Source organism: Octopus bimaculoides, chromosome 28, assembly GCF_001194135.2.
Source record: "Octopus bimaculoides isolate UCB-OBI-ISO-001 chromosome 28, ASM119413v2, whole genome shotgun sequence".
NCBI lineage: Eukaryota > Metazoa > Mollusca > Cephalopoda > Octopoda > Octopodidae > Octopus > Octopus bimaculoides.
This window is the reverse complement of record NC_069008.1, coordinates 7,358,841-7,361,194: the sequence shown is the minus strand read 5'-3', so window position 1 is coordinate 7,361,194 and position 2,354 is coordinate 7,358,841. Positions and strand designations below refer to the sequence as shown.

The 2,354-nt window shown below is 36.3% G+C and overlaps 1 long non-coding RNA gene across 1 annotated transcript in view; it reads right to left on the bottom strand.

The window, feature by feature from the left end:
* Positions 1-262, bottom strand: part of LOC128251134 (uncharacterized) — a 9,967-nt gene extending 9,705 nt beyond the window's left edge. Inside the window, exon 1 of the long non-coding RNA XR_008266985.1 lies at positions 151-262. This is a non-coding gene — a long non-coding RNA (uncharacterized LOC128251134). The remainder of the gene's footprint in view (positions 1-150) is intronic.
* Between the last annotated feature and the right edge of the window lie 2,092 nt (positions 263-2,354).

Sequence of the window (2,354 nt, the reverse complement as noted above, 5' to 3'; positions counted from 1 at the left end):
TGTATATATATATATATATATATATATATATATATGTGTGTGTATATGTTTGTCACCCCAATATCGCTTGACAACCGATGCTGGTGTGTTTACGTCCCCATAAATTAGCGATTCGGTGAAAGAGACCGATAGAATAAGTACTAGACTTACAAAGAATAAGTCCTGGGGTCGATTTCTTCGACAAAAGGCGGTGCTCCAGCATGGTCACAGTCAAATGACTGAAACAAGTAAAAGAGCATGGTAGAATGGAAAGAAATAGTGAATGAAATACTGTTGTTACTGTCTTTAATAGAGAATAGGAAAATGTGATCCAGTGAAGGAATTATGACGTCATAGTTGATTGATATGTAAGAATTAATTTAAATTCGTGAATCCTATTCCCAATATTTGATATTTCATTGAATGAAAGAAAACTGTAATTTGAGAATGACTTGGTGAATATTCTCTATGAAAAGCATTCCAGCCATGACCATCCCATCCATTTAAAGTTTTGTATGACTATATAACACAATCAAGGGATCTGACTGAATTATCTTCTATTTCTAATAGCTTGAAAAATTATGATTTCTGCCTTTTTTCTATCACCCGCTTTTCACTGTTCTTTAACCCTTTCGTTACTGTATTTATTTTGAGATGCTCTGTGTTTCTTTCAATTACTTTAAATATAACAAAGTATTTAGTAAAATAACTTAGTTATCATTCAGCTAGTATTAGGAACATAAATTGTGACTAAGGTTTGTTCGAAGATTTTAATTCAGAACTTTGAAAACAAGACATTTGTACTCAGAGTCAGAGCCGGTTTCAGCCAGGCTGGTAACGAAAGGGTTAAAGCAATCACCTCCATATCCATCTCCAAAAATATTAGACTAAAGTAGTTATTTAATGGAAACCTTTGCTGCTATATTTTTCATATTTGAACTAAAATTTGTGAGTTGTCTAATATTTCCTTGAATGCATACATCGAATCTATTTCTTTTGTCAAGATTTTATTCATTGCACCGAGGCCACATTCTGCCAAATATGAAGCTGGAAAGCACCACAGAATTCCAGCCATTTCAGACCAAATGCTTGAATTCAGTTGTTTAATTATATTTGACAGCCATAACCCAGTTATTCCACCCTTTTTTTCAAATTTCTATTTACATTCGTCATTGCATTTTAGTTCAGTAAGTTCTTCAATATTTTCACTGACAGACTCCATATCACGGCCAAAAGGATCCATCATCCATGGGCTTGTTTCAGTCATTTGACTGCAGCCATGCTGGAGCACTGCCTTTAGTCGAACAAATTGACCCCTGGACTTATTCTTTGTAAGCCTAGTATTTATTCTATCAGTGTCTTTTGCCAAACTGCTAAGTTACGGGAACATAAACACTTCAACATCAGTTGTCAAGTGAAGGTCGGGGACAAGCACAGTCATACACAAATATATATATACAACGGGCTTCTTTCAGTTTCCGTCCACCACATCCACTCACAAGGCCTTGGTCAGCCCAAGGCTGTAAAAGAAGACACTTGCTCAAGCTTACTACAGTGTTGGGAGGTAAAAAAATAATCATTACAATTTGCAATAATTCAGTGAAAAGGAATATATTTTGCAAAAGAGAAATGAAAAAAACATCAGTGCAACACCAAATGCCTTAATTGGTCACACACCACAAAGTTCTTACTGAATTAAGCCAGCTTTACTACAAGTGATGGATAATAAGGCTTAAGGCGTTGGGACAGCCAAGCACCCTCACGGGTGTCACTGGACACCTTGCTATGGCGAGCTGCCAAAGTGAGCAACAAATCACTTATGCTTTCCTTGTATGAATAAACGAGAGGATAATAAAGCCCCAGAAGCACAATGTCTGACTAAAAGACAGAACACATTTGATAATTTGTCTTAGCTAAACTGTCTGGCAAAAAACAAACAAAAACAGGAGTGGCTGTGTAGTAAGAAGTTTGCTTCCCAGCCACATGGTTTTGGGTTCAGTTCTACTGTGTAGCACCTTCTACCATAGCCTTGGGCCGACCAAAGCCTTGAGAGTGGATTTGGTTGATGGAAGCTGAAAAAAGCACATTGTGTATATGTGTGTGTTTTCCAACACTGCTTGAAAGACAGCATAGTTGTGTTTATGCCCCAGTAACTTAGCGAGAATACCAGTTTTTAATAAATAAAGAAAATTACTGGGGTCAATTCATTTGACTAAAAATGCCAATTCCCCCAGCATGGTCGCAGTCTAATGACTGAAACAAAGAAAAGAAAAAAATTCATATTAGATGTCTGTGTCCAAGGTATATTTGAAAATAAGATGTGGTTGTTACAGCTGGAATATATTTTTGATTCATTTGTCTCCTGAATCAAGACT